This window comes from Oncorhynchus keta, chromosome 16 (assembly GCF_023373465.1).
Source record: "Oncorhynchus keta strain PuntledgeMale-10-30-2019 chromosome 16, Oket_V2, whole genome shotgun sequence".
Classification (NCBI taxonomy): Eukaryota; Metazoa; Chordata; class Actinopteri; order Salmoniformes; family Salmonidae; genus Oncorhynchus; species Oncorhynchus keta.
Window position 1 is genome coordinate 21,975,451 of NC_068436.1, and position 13,442 is coordinate 21,988,892.

Consider the following 13,442-nt stretch of genomic DNA (forward strand, 5'->3'; position numbering starts at 1 on the left):
TCTTCTTCTCCTTCTTCTTCTCCTTCTCCTTCTTCTCCTTCTTCTCCTTCTTCTCTTCTACTTTTCTCCTTCTTCTTCTCCTTCTCCTTCTTCTTCTTCTCCTTCTCCTTCTTCTTCTTCTCCTTCCTCTTCTTCTTCTTCTCCTTCTTCTTCTCCTTCTTCTTCTTCTTCTCCTTCTCCTTCTCTTCTCCTTCTTCTCCTTCTTCTTCTTTCTCCTTCTCCTTCTTCTCCTTCTTCTTCTTCTACTTCTCCTTCTTCTTCTTCTTCTTCTTCTTCTTCTTCTTCTTCTTCTTCTTCTTCTTCTTCTTCTTCTTCTTTCTCCTTCTTCTTCTCCTTCTTCTTCTTCTTCTTCTTCTTCTTCTTCTTCTTCTTCTTCTTCTTCTTCTTCTTCTTCTTCTTCTTCTTCTTCTTCTTCTTCTTCTTCTTCTTCTTCTTCTTCTCCTTCTTCTTCTCTCCTTCTCCTTCTTTCTCTCCTTCTCCTTCTCTTTCTTCTTCTCCTTCTCCTTCTCCTTCTCTTCTTCTTCTTCTCCTTCGTCTTCTTCTTCTCCTTCTTCTTCTCCTTCCTTCTCCTTCTTCTTCTCTTCTTCTTCTTCTTCTTCTTCTTCTTCTTCTTCTTCTCCTTCCTCTTCTTCTTCTTTTCTCTTCTTCCTTCTCCTTCTTCTCCTTCCTCTCATGTTCTCTCTTCTCACTCCTTCTCCTCTTCTCCCTTCTCCTTGGTCATCTTGAGGAAACTCAGTCTGTCCTTCAGCTGGTTCTCCTTATCTTTGGTATCTTATTCCTGTCCTTCTCCTTCTCCTTCTCTTCTCCTTCTCCTTCTTGTCTCTTATCTTCTTCCTTCTTCTTCTTCTTATCGCTTGTTTTTAGACTTTTGATTCTACTCCTTCTCCTTCTCACATTTCTTTCACTCCTTCTGTTTTGACAGCTCAGCTCCTATGTATATCTTATTATATTCATGGTGAACGTTTTCTTTCCATCACAATCATTCCCTGTCTTCTTCTCCTTCTGTTACTTCTCCTTCTGTCTTCCAGACTGTTACTCCTTCTTACTGTCTTCCAGACTGTTACTTCATACTGTCTGCCAGACTGTTACTTCTTCTTTCTCTGCTTCTTCTTCTTCCTCTCCTTCTTCTTCTCCTTCCTCTTCTTCTTCTTCTTCTTCTTCTTCTGTTCTCTTCTTACTTCGTCTTCTTCCTCTCTTCTTCTTCTCCTTCCTACTGTCTGCAAGACTTCTTACTTCATACTTCTTCAAGACTTCCTCTTCTTCTTCTTTGTCTGCTTCCTCTCTGTTACTTCATACATGTCTGCTCAGACTGTTCTTACTCCCTCTATTGGTCATTTGAGGAAACTCAGTATGTCCTGCAGCTGGTTTAGGTATCTTTGGTATCAGTATGTGTGTCACAGTGTGTCTCGTGTGGACCAGTGTGTCTCGTGTGGACCAGTGTGTCTCGTGTGGACCAGTGTGTCTCGTGTGGGCTGGTATCTTATCGCTTGTTTTTAGACGTTTTGATTCTACTCCTGTGATACACATTTCTTTCACGTTGTATTTGACAGCACAGCGATATGTATATCTTATTATATTCATGGTGAACGTTTTCTTTCCATCACAATCATTCCCTGTCTGCAAGACTGTTACTACATACTGTCTGCCAGACTGTTACTACATACTGTCTGCCAGACTGTTACTACATACTGTCTGCCAGACTGTTACTACATACTGTCTGCCAGACTGTTACTACATACTGTCTGCCAGACTGTTACTACATACTGTCTGCAAGACTGTTACTACATACTGTCTGCAAGACTGTTACTACATACTGTCTGCCAGACTGTTACTACATACTGTCTGCAAGACTGTTACTACATACTGTCTGCCAGACTGTTACTACATACTGTCTGCCAGACTGTTACTACATACTGTCTGCCAGACTGTTACTACATACTGTCTGCCAGACTGTTACTACATACTGTCTGCCAGACTGTTACTACATACTGTCTGCCAGACTGTTACTACATACTGTCTGCCAGACTGTTACTACATACTGTCTGCAAGACTGTTACTACATACTGTCTGCCAGACTGTTACTACATACTGTCTGCCAGACTGTTACTACATACTGTCTGCCAGACTGTTACTACATACTGTCTGCCAGACTGTTACTACATACTGTCTGCCAGACTGTTACCCTCCCAGACTGAACACATACTGTCTGCAGACTGTTACTACATACTGTCTGCCAGACTGTTACTACATACTGTCTGCCAGACTGTTACTACATACTGTCTGCCAGACTGTTCCTTACTGTCTGCTCAGACTGTTAGACATACTGTCTGCCAGACTGTTACTTCATACTGTCTGCCAGACTGTTACTGTTACATACTGTCTGCAAGACTGTTACTACATACTGTCTGCCAGACTGTTACTACATACTGTCTGCCAATGGCATATATTACTTATTATTATATAAACTGTTAATACTAAAAGACTGTTACTACATACTGTCTGCCAAACTGTTACTACATACTGTCTGCAAGACTGTTACTAAATACTGTCTGCAAGACTGTTAACATACTGTCTGCCAGACTGTTACTACTTCTGCAAAAAAAACATACTGTCTGCCAGACTGTTACTAGCTAATGTCTGCCAGACTGTTAGGAATACTGTTTTATTGACTGTTGATGATACTGATCTGCCAGACTGTTACTACATACTGTCTGCCAGACTGTTACTACATACTGTCTGCAAGACTGTTCCCTCCCCATCAAGAACAGCAACTGCTGTACACTGTCAATTCACTATCAGCAAAGTAGATCATCACTGTTTGAAAACACTTCATATGTAAATGGTCCTGCTGTGGCTCAGTTGGTAGAGCATGGCGCTTGTAACGATCTTTGTTGTGATGAGATGTTCAACTGACTGTGCTGCTATGGATAAAAGCGTCTCACTGCAGACGTAGATCTTTGTTGTGATGAATGTTCAACTCTCTGCTATAATTGTCGATCAAAACAGAGGTAGATCTTTGTTGTGATGAGATGTTCAACTCTCTGCTGTATCGGATGAACAGCTCACTGCAGAGGTCAGATCTTTTATTCTGATGAGATGTTCAATGCTCTCTGACTGTATCGATCATTCACTCCAGAGGTAGATCTTTGTTGTGAAGAGATGTTCAACTCTGCTGTATCGATCGTTCACTGCAGAGGTAGATCTTTGTTGTGAAGAGATGTTCAACTCTCTGCTGTATCGATCGTTCACTCCAGACGTAGATCTTTGTTGTGATGAGATGTTCAACTCTCTGCTGTATGGATCGTTCACTGCAGACGTAGATCTTTGTTGTGATGAGATGTTCAACTCTCTGCTGTATGGATCGTTCCCTCCAGAGGTAGATCTTTGTTCTGAAGAGATGTTCAACTCTCTGCTCTAAAGGGCCTCAGCTCCTACTGGTGTTTATAAGGCTCCTGTCACGAACGACCGCTTCACCTTCTATTTACTTGATGTGGATGTTACTGGTTGTTTTACTGTGTTATGTTACATGTAGTGTTTTAACACCACTCTGAACCACACACTGAGTCGCCTGGTTTGTGCTCTGAACAACGGTTGTTGTTGTCATTGTCAAGCTAAACGTAAAGTAAAAAAGCACAAACAGACTGTGGACTCAGGCTAGAATCTGAGGGCCCGCTCCAGAGCAGTCTGTATCTGTAAGGGTTGAATCCTAGAATCTGAGGGCACGTTACAGAGCAGTCTGTATCTGTAATCTGAGGGCCCGCTACAGAGCAGTCTGTATCTGTAATCTGAGGGCCCGCTACAGAGCAGTCTGTATCTGTAAGTGTTGAATCCTAGAATCTGAGGGCCCGCTACAGAGCAGTCTGTATCTGTAAGGGTTGAATCCTAGAATCTGAGGGCCCGCTACAGAGCAGTCTATATCTGTAAGGGTTGAATCCTAGAATCTGAGGGCACGTTACAGAGCAGTCTGGATCTGTAAGGGTTGAATCCTAGAATCTGAGGGCACGTTACAGAGCAGTCTATATCTGTAAGGGTTGAATCCTAGAATCTGAGGGCCCACTACAGAGCAGTCTGTATCTGTAAGGGTTGAATCCTAGAATCTGAGGGCCCGCTCCAGAGCAGTCTGGATCTGTAAGGGTTGAATCCTAGAATCTGAGGGCCCACTACAGAGCAGTCTGTATCTGTAAGGCTTGAATCCTATAATCTGAGGGCACGTTACAGAGCAGTCTATATCTGTAATCTGAGGGCCCGCTACAGAGCAGTCTGTATCTGTAAGGCTTGAATCCTATAATCTGAGGGCCGGCTACAGAGCAGTCTATATCTGTAATCTGAGGGCCCGCTACAGAGCAGTCTGTATCTGTAAGGCTTGAATCCTATAATCTGAGGGCACGTTACAGAGCAGTCTATATCTGTAATCTGAGGGCCCGCTACAGAGCAGTCTGTATCTGTAAGGCTTGAATCCTATAATCTGAGGGCCCGCTACAGAGCAGTCTGGATCTGTAAGGGTTGAATCCTATAATCTGAGGGCACGTTGCAGAGCAGTCTGTATCTGTAAGGGTTGAATCCTATAATCTGAGGGCCCGCTACAGAGCAGTCTGTATCTGTAAGGGTTGAATCCTAGAATCTGAGGGCCCGCTACAGAGCAGTCTGGATCTGTAAGGGTTGAATCCTAGAATCTGAGGGCCCGCTACAGAGCAGTCTGTATCTGTAAGGGTTGAATCCTAGAATCTGAGGGCCCGCTACAGAGCAGTCTGTATCTGTAAGGGTTGAATCCTAGAATCTAAGGGCCCGCTACAGAGCAGTCTGTATCTGTAAGGTTTGAATCCTAGAATCTGAGGGCCCGCTACACAGCAGTCTGGATCTGTAAGGCTTGAATCCTAGAATCTGAGGGCACGTTACAGAGCAGTCTGTATCTGTAAGCATTGAATCCTATAATCTGAGGGCACGTTACAGAGCAGTCTGTATCTGTAAGCATTGAATCCTATAATCTGAGGGCACGTTACAGAGCAGTCTGTATCTGTAAGCATTGAATCCTAGAATCTGAGGGCCCGCTACAGAGCAGTCTGTATCTGTAAGGCTTGAATCCTAGAATCTGAGGGCAGGTTACAGAGCAGTCTGTATCTGTAAGCATTGAATCCTAGAATCTGAGGGCCCGCTACAGAGCAGTCTATATCTGTAAGGGTTGAATCCTAGAATCTGAGGGCCCGCTACAGAGCAGTCTATATCTGTAAGGGTTGAATCCTAGAATCTGAGGGCCCGCTACAGAGCAGTCTATATCTGTAAGGTTTGAATCCTAGAATCTGAGGGCCCGCTACAGAGCAGTCTGGATCTGTAAGGGTTGAATCCTAGAATCTGAGGGCAGGTTACAGAGCAGTCTATATCTGTAAGGGTTGAATCCTAGAATCTGAGGGCCCACTACAGAGCAGTCTATATCTGTAAGGGTTGAATCCTAGAATCTGAGGGCCCGCTACAGAGCAGTCTGGATCTGTAAGGCTTGAATCCTAGAATCTGAGGGCAGGTTACAGAGCAGTCTGTATCTGTAAGGCTTGAATCCTAGAATCTGAGGGCAGGTTACAGAGCAGTCTATATCTGTAATCTGAGGGCCCGCTACAGAGCAGTCTGTATCTGTAATCTGAGGGCCCGCTACAGAGTAGTCTTTATCTGTAAGGGTTGAATCCTAGAATCTGAGGGCCCGCTACAGAGCAGTCTTTATCTGTAAGGGTTGAATCCTAGAATCTGAGGGCCCGCTACAGAGCAGTCTGTATCTGTAAGGGTTGAATCCTAGAATCTGAGGGCACGTTACAGAGCAGTCTGGATCTGTAAGGGTTGAATCCTATAATCTGAGGGCCCGCTACAGAGCAGTCTGTATCTGTAAGGCTTGAATCCTAGAATTTGAGGGCACGTTACAGAGCAGTCTGTATCTGTAAGGGTTGAATCCTAGAATCTGAGGGCCCGCTACAGAGCAGTCTGTATCTGTAATCTGAGGGCCCGCTACAGAGCAGTCTGTATCTGTAAGGGTTGAATCCTAGAATCTGAGGGCCCGCTACAGAGCAGTCTGTATCTGTAATCTGAGGGCCCGCTACAGAGCAGTCTGTATCTGTAATCTGAGGGCCCGCTACAGAGCAGTCTGTATCTGTAAGGCTTGAATCCTATAATCTGAGGGCCCGCTACAGAGCAGTCTGTATCTGTAAGGGTTGAATCCTATAATCTGAGGGCCCGCTACAGAGCAGTCTGGATCTGTAATCTGAGGGCCCGCTACAGAGCAGTCTGTATCTGTAATCTGAGGGCCCGCTACAGAGCAGTCTGTATCTGTAAGGCTTGAATCCTATAATCTGAGGGCCCGCTACAGAGCAGTCTGTATCTGTAAGGGTTGAATCCTAGAATCTGAGGGCCCGCTACAGAGCAGTCTGTATCTGTAATCTGAGGGCCCGCTACAGAGCAGTCTGTATCTGTAAGGGTTGAATCCTAGAATCTGAGGGCCCGTTACAGAGCAGTCTGTATCTGTAATCTGAGGGCCCGCTACAGAGCAGTCTGGATCTGTAAGGGTTGAATCCTAGAATCTGAGGGCACGTTGCAGAGCAGTCTGTATCTGTAATCTGAGGGCCCGCTACAGAGCAGTCTGTATCTGTAATCTGAGGGCCCGCTACAGAGCAGTCTGTATCTGTAAGTGTTGAATCCTAGAATCTGAGGGCCCGCTACAGAGCAGTCTGTATCTGTAAGGGTTGAATCCTAGAATCTGAGGGCCCGCTACAGAGCAGTCTATATCTGTAAGGGTTGAATCCTAGAATCTGAGGGCACGTTACAGAGCAGTCTGGATCTGTAAGGGTTGAATCCTAGAATCTGAGGGCCCGTTACAGAGCAGTCTATATCTGTAAGGGTTGAATCCTAGAATCTGAGGGCCCACTACAGAGCAGTCTGTATCTGTAAGGGTTGAATCCTAGAATCTGAGGGCCCGCTCCAGAGCAGTCTGGATCTGTAAGGGTTGAATCCTAGAATCTGAGGGCCCACTACAGAGCAGTCTGTATCTGTAAGGCTTGAATCCTATAATCTGAGGGCACGTTACAGAGCAGTCTATATCTGTAATCTGAGGGCCCGCTACAGAGCAGTCTGTATCTGTAAGGCTTGAATCCTATAATCTGAGGGCCGGCTACAGAGCAGTCTATATCTGTAATCTGAGGGCCCGCTACAGAGCAGTCTGTATCTGTAAAGCTTGAATCCTATAATCTGAGGGCACGTTACAGAGCAGTCTATATCTGTAATCTGAGGGCCCGCTACAGAGCAGTCTGTATCTGTAAGGCTTGAATCCTATAATCTGAGGGCCCGCTACAGAGCAGTCTGTATCTGTAATCTGAGGGCCCGCTACAGAGCAGTCTGGATCTGTAAGGATTGAATCCTATAATCTGAGGGCACGTTGCAGAGCAGTCTGTATCTGTAAGGGTTGAATCCTATAATCTGAGGGCCCGCTACAGAGCAGTCTGTATCTGTAAGGGTTGAATCCTAGAATCTGAGGGCACGTTACAGAGCAGTCTGTATCTGTAAGGGTTGAATCCTAGAATCTGAGGGCCCGCTACAGAGCAGTCTGTATCTGTAAGGGTTGAATCCTAGAATCTGAGGGCCCGTTACAGAGCAGTCTGGATCTGTAAGGGTTGAATCCTAGAATCTGAGGGCCCGCTACAGAGCAGTCTGTATCTGTAAGGTTTGAATCCTAGAATCTGAGGGCCCGCTACACAGCAGTCTGGATCTGTAAGGCTTGAATCCTAGAATCTGAGGGCACGTTACAGAGCAGTCTGTATCTGTAAGCATTGAATCCTATAATCTGAGGGCACGTTACAGAGCAGTCTGTATCTGTAAGCATTGAATCCTATAATCTGAGGGCACGTTACAGAGCAGTCTGTATCTGTAAGCATTGAATCCTAGAATCTGAGGGCCCGGTTACAGAGCAGTCTGTATCTGTAAGGCTTGAATCCTAGAATCTGAGGGCAGGTTACAGAGCAGTCTGTATCTGTAAGCATTGAATCCTAGAATCTGAGGGCCCGCTACAGAGCAGTCTATATCTGTAAGGGTTGAATCCTAGAATCTGAGGGCCCGCTACAGAGCAGTCTATATCTGTAAGGGTTGAATCCTAGAATCTGAGGGCCCGCTACAGAGCAGTCTATATCTGTAAGGTTTGAATCCTAGAATCTGAGGGCCCGCTACAGAGCAGTCTGGATCTGTAAGGGTTGAATCCTAGAATCTGAGGGCAGGTTACAGAGCAGTCTATATCTGTAAGGGTTGAATCCTAGAATCTGAGGGCCCACTACAGAGCAGTCTATATCTGTAAGGGTTGAATCCTAGAATCTGAGGGCCCGCTACAGAGCAGTCTGGATCTGTAAGGCTTGAATCCTAGAATCTGAGGGCAGGTTACAGAGCAGTCTGTATCTGTAAGGCTTGAATCCTAGAATCTGAGGGCAGGTTACAGAGCAGTCTATATCTGTAATCTGAGGGCCCGCTACAGAGCAGTCTGTATCTGTAATCTGAGGGCCCGCTACAGAGTAGTCTTTATCTGTAAGGGTTGAATCCTAGAATCTGAGGGCCCGCTACAGAGCAGTCTTTATCTGTAAGGGTTGAATCCTAGAATCTGAGGGCCCGCTACAGAGCAGTCTGTATCTGTAAGGGTTGAATCCTAGAATCTGAGGGCACGTTACAGAGCAGTCTGGATCTGTAAGGGTTGAATCCTATAATCTGAGGGCCCGCTACAGAGCAGTCTGTATCTGTAAGGCTTGAATCCTAGAATTTGAGGGCACGTTACAGAGCAGTCTGTATCTGTAAGGGTTGAATCCTAGAATCTGAGGGCCCGCTACAGAGCAGTCTGTATCTGTAATCTGAGGGCCCGCTACAGAGCAGTCTGTATCTGTAAGGGTTGAATCCTAGAATCTGAGGGCCCGCTACAGAGCAGTCTGTATCTGTAATCTGAGGGCCCGCTACAGAGCAGTCTGTATCTGTAATCTGAGGGCCCGCTACAGAGCAGTCTGTATCTGTAAGGCTTGAATCCTATAATCTGAGGGCCCGCTACAGAGCAGTCTGTATCTGTAAGGGTTGAATCCTATAATCTGAGGGCCCGCTACAGAGCAGTCTGGATCTGTAATCTGAGGGCCCGCTACAGAGCAGTCTGTATCTGTAATCTGAGGGCCCGCTACAGAGCAGTCTGTATCTGTAAGGCTTGAATCCTATAATCTGAGGGCCCGCTACAGAGCAGTCTGTATCTGTAAGGCTTGAATCCTAGAATCTGAGGGCCCGCTACAGAGCAGTCTGGATCTGTAATCTGAGGGCCCGCTACAGAGCAGTCTGGATCTGTAAGGCTTGAATCCTAGAATCTGAGGGCCCGCTACAGAGCAGTCTGTATCTGTATTGAATCTAGAATCTGAGGGCCCGCTACAGAGCAGTCTGTATCTGTAAGGGTTGAATCCTAGAATCTGAGGGCCCGAATCTATATCTGTAATCTGAGGGCACGTTACAGAGCAGTCTGGATCTGTAAGGGTTGAATCCTATAATCTGAGGGCCCGCTACAGAGCAGTCTGTATCTGTAAGGGTTGAATCCTAGAATCTGAATCTGTATCTATAATCCTAGAATCTGAGGGCCCGCTACAGAGCAGTCTGTATCTGTAAGGGTTGAATCCTAGAATCTGAGGGCCCGCTACAGAGCAGTCTGTATCTGTAAGGGTTGAATCCTAGAATCTGAGGGCCCGCTAAGTCTATATCTGTAAGGCTTGAATCCTATAATCTGAGGGCACGAGCAGTTATCAGAGCAGTCTGGATCTGTAAGGGTTGAATCCTATAATCTGATCTGGGAATCCTAGAATCTGAGGGCCGCTACAGAGCAGTCTGTATCTGTAAGGGTTGAATCCTAGAATCTGAGGGCCCGCTACAGAGCAGTCTATATCTGTAAGTTTGAATCCTAGAATCTGAGGGCCCGCTACAGAGCAGTCTGGATCTGTAAGGGTTGAATCCTATAATCTGAGGGCCCGCTACAGAGCAGTCTGTATCTGTAAGGGTTGAATCCTAGAATCTGAGGGCCCGCTACAGAGCAGTCTGTATCTGTAAGGGTTGAATCCTAGAATCTGAGGGCCCGCTACAGAGCAGTCTGTATCTGTAAGGGTTGAATCCTAGAATCTGAGGGCCCGCTACAGAGCAGTCTGTATCTGTATCTGAATAGGGCCCGCTACAGAGCAGTCTGGATCTGTAAGGGTTGAATCCTAGAATCTGAGGGCCCGCTACAGAGCAGTCTATATCTGTAAGGCTTGAATCCTATAATCTGAGGACCCGCTACAGAGCAGTCTTTATCTGTAAGGCTTGAATCCTATAATCTGAGGACCCACTACAGAGCAGTCTGGATCTGTAAGGGTTGAATCCTAGAATCTGAGGGCAGGTTACAGAGCAGTCTGGATCTGTAAGGGTTGAATCCTAGAATCTGAGGGCAGGTTACAGAGCAGTCTGGATCTGTAAGGGTTGAATCCTAGAATCTGAGGGCCCGCTACAGAGCAGTCTGTATCTGTAAGGGTTGAATCCTAGAATCTGAGGGCCCGCTACAGAGCAGTCTGTATCTGTAAGGGTTGAATCCTAGAATCTGAGGGCCCGCTACAGAGCAGTCTGTATCTGTAAGGGTTGAATCCTATAATCTGAGGGCCCGCTACAGAGCAGTCTGGATCTGTAAGGCTTGAATCCCGGTCGGTCTCTGTTCTGTTGTCTGATGTCGCTGATGTAATCACGTTATCAATATTCACTGAAATAAAAAACTGAAATCACACCAGACCTGTCAACCTGTGAGTTTATTAAAACCATACAGTGATGTGATTATATGGCTGTTTCTAGAGAGTAACAGGTCTCCCACCAGACCTGTCAACCTGTGAGTTTATTAAAACCATATAGTGATTGTGTTTCTAGAGAGTAACAGGTCTTTATCTGGGAAGGGTCAGTAACACAACAGTAACATAACAGCAACGTCACCTGAACTCACATCACACATATGATATAACACTAGTCAACAAAACCTTTCAGGTCATTGATATAACACAATATTGGCTATTGAGGCCTAGTCTTAAGAGGTTAACAATATATTGGCTATTGAGGCCTAGTCTTAAGAGGTTAACAATATATTGGCTATTGAGGCCTAGTCTTAAGAGGTTAACAATATATTGGCTATTGAGGCCTAGTCTTAAGAGGTTAACAATATATTGGCTATTGAGGCCTAGTCTTAAGAGGTTAACAATATATTGGCTATTGAGGCCTAGTCTTAAGAGGTTAACAATATATTGGCTATTGAGGCCTAGTCTTAAGAGGTTAACAATATATTGGCTATTGAGGCCTAGTCTTAAGAGGTTAACAATATATTGGCTATTGAGGCCTAGTCTTAAGAGGTTAACAATATATTGGCTATTGAGGCCTAGTCTTAAGAGGTTAACAATATATTGGCTATTGAGGCCTCGTCTTAAGAGGTTAACAATATATTGGCTATTGAGGCCTAGTCTTAAGAGGTTAACAATATATTGGCTATTGAGGCCTAGTCTTAAGAGGTTAACAATATATTGGCTATTGAGGCCTAGTCTTAAGAGGTTAACAATATATTGGCTATTGAGGCCTAGTCTTAAGAGGTTAACAATATATTGGCTATTGAGGCCTCGTCTTAAGAGGTTAACAATATATTGGCTATTGAGGCCTAGTCTTAAGAGGTTAACAATATATTGGCTATTGAGGCCTAGTCTTAAGAGGTTAACAATATATTGGCTATTGAGGCCTAGTCTTAAGAGGTTAACAATATATTGGCTATTGAGGCCTAGTCTTAAGAGGTTAACAATATATTGGTTGATTCATTCATTTGCACACAACATATCCACACATTCTACTGTATATCAGACCTGCACTAAATACTATACTTTATCTGTAACCCACAGACTATAATCAATAACATCATTATCTATAACACACAACATATCCATATAATCCTAACAATAATCTACATCATAATCAATATCATAACATTTATAATCAATAACATCATGATCTATATACTACTAACAATAATCTACATCATAATCAATATCATAACATTTATAATCAATAACATCATGATCTATATACTACTAACAATAATCTACATCATAATCAATATCATAACATTTATAATCAATAACATCATGATCTATATACTACTAACAATAATCTACATCATAATCAATATCATAACATTTATAATCAATAACATCATGATCTATATACTACTAACAACATCTTAACAATAATCTACATCATAATCAATATTATAACATTTATAATCAATAACATCATTATCTATATACTACTAACAACATCATCACAATAATCTACATCATAATCAATATTATAACATTTATAATCAATAACATCATGATCTATATACTACTAACAACATCTTAACAATAATCTACATTATAATCAATATTATAACATTTATAATCAATAACATCATTATCTATATACTACTAACAACATCATCACAATAATCTACATTATAATCAATATTATAACATTTATAATCAATAACATCATGAGAGGTAAACAAACAAACAAACAAACACAAGAACAACAAACAAAACGATTTGTGAAAAATATAAAGGCCAAGATTCAACTCGATTACGTATTGTAGAGTGTTGTCAACAACGCCAGCTGTTAAAGGAAATGTTCCCTTGTTCCTGGAGATCACATTCATGGTAAAGCCTGCAGACGTTGGCTCAGTAAGAAAATACCTTTAATTAACAGGCTACGACTCGTGTTGGGATTTAATCCCGGCCAAAGAATAAACAGGTGATTACATGGACTACCTGACTTGATGGAAAGGTGGCATCCTATGACGATGCCACGCTGAAAGTCACTGAGCTCTTCAGTACGGGTCATTCTACTGCCGATGTTTGTCTATGGAGATTGCATGGCTGTGTGTTTGATTTTATTCACCTGTCAGCGACGGGTGTGGCTGAAACAACCAAATCCTCTAATTTGAAGGGGTGTCCCGAATTGCAATTCGTACAACATGTTACGATACATTACAAATTCCAATTTATTGTGGCTAACGTTAGCTAGGTGGCTAGGTGGCTAACGGTAACGTTAGCTAGGTGGCTAACGGTAACATTAGCTAGGTTGCTAGGTGGCTAACGGTAACATTAGCTAGGTGGCTAGGTGGCTAACGGTAACATTAGCTAGGCTAGGGTTTAGGGTTAAAGTTTAAGGTTTAAGGTTAGGGGTAGGGTTAGGAGTTACACTGCCTTCAGAAATTATTCACACCCATTAATTCTTTCATTTTGTTGTTTTACCGCCTGAATTTAAAATCGATTAAATAGAGATTTTGAATCACTGGTCTACACACAATACCCTATAATATCAAAGATACATTTTGTTTTTAGATATAAAAAAAAAAATAAAACATTTAAAAGCTGAAA

The 13,442-nt window shown here is 43.6% G+C and overlaps 1 long non-coding RNA gene across 10 annotated transcripts; it reads left to right on the plus strand.

Moving 5' to 3' along the window:
- Positions 1-3,118: 3,118 nt before the first annotated feature.
- On the plus strand, positions 3,119-9,378 carry LOC127908060 (uncharacterized). Of its 10 annotated transcripts, none has more exons than XR_008066129.1 (4): positions 3,119-4,813; positions 5,718-6,795; positions 7,981-8,162; positions 8,267-9,378. It is a non-coding gene; the product is annotated as an uncharacterized LOC127908060 (long non-coding RNA). The 10 variants fall into 10 exon arrangements; XR_008066133.1 differs by having other exon boundaries at positions 8,319-9,378; XR_008066128.1 differs by adding an exon at positions 5,100-5,281 and having other exon boundaries at positions 3,119-4,387; positions 5,770-6,795; positions 7,981-9,378.
- The last annotated feature ends 4,064 nt before the right edge of the window (positions 9,379-13,442 follow it).